The 554-nt window shown below is 32.9% G+C and overlaps 1 non-coding gene across 1 annotated transcript; it reads right to left on the reverse strand.

Annotated features, from left to right (window-relative positions):
* Positions 1-107: 107 nt before the first annotated feature.
* Positions 108-261, reverse strand: LOC123324219. Its single transcript, XR_006539699.1, has one exon. It is a non-coding gene; the product is annotated as a small nucleolar RNA SNORA62/SNORA6 family (small nucleolar RNA).
* Between the last annotated feature and the right edge of the window lie 293 nt (positions 262-554).

Here is a 554-nt window from a genome sequence, read left to right on the forward strand (position 1 = left end):
TTTCTTTCTTTCTTTCTTTCTTTCTTTCTTTCTTTCTTTCTTTCTTTCTTTCTTTCTTTCTTCTTTCTCTTTCTTTCTTTCTTTCTTTCTTTTTCTTTTTTTTTTATAACTCTAGTAAGAATTACTATCAAACTCCACTCATTGGGCCAAAGACCGTTGTGGTGTTAGCAAAAGACTTGCCCGTCTTATGGTCCACCTACTTACACTTGTGAGTCATTGGCCAGCCAATGGCCTCAGCTCTAAGCTCTAACCATGTGCAGTAGAATTCCTATCTTTTTATTGCTTCTCCAAAATAAAGCTTTTGCTGTGTAGGACCTTCATCTTGCTTCCTTTGCTTAGATTGCTCCTACATGACAAAGCATAAAGGTTACTGTTTCTTAATATTTCAAAGCCCAGCATAAATGTCACCTGTAAAATATCATCTTTAGCCAACTTATATTTGTAGCTATTCTATTCAGTTCGTGATTATCTTTTATTCATAATTTCCTTCATTATTCGTAATTATGCCCATATAAATACACAGAAATATATTTTTTAGTTATTTCTTCAATTGT

This window comes from Neomonachus schauinslandi, chromosome 2 (assembly GCF_002201575.2).
Source record: "Neomonachus schauinslandi chromosome 2, ASM220157v2, whole genome shotgun sequence".
NCBI lineage: Eukaryota > Metazoa > Chordata > Mammalia > Carnivora > Phocidae > Neomonachus > Neomonachus schauinslandi.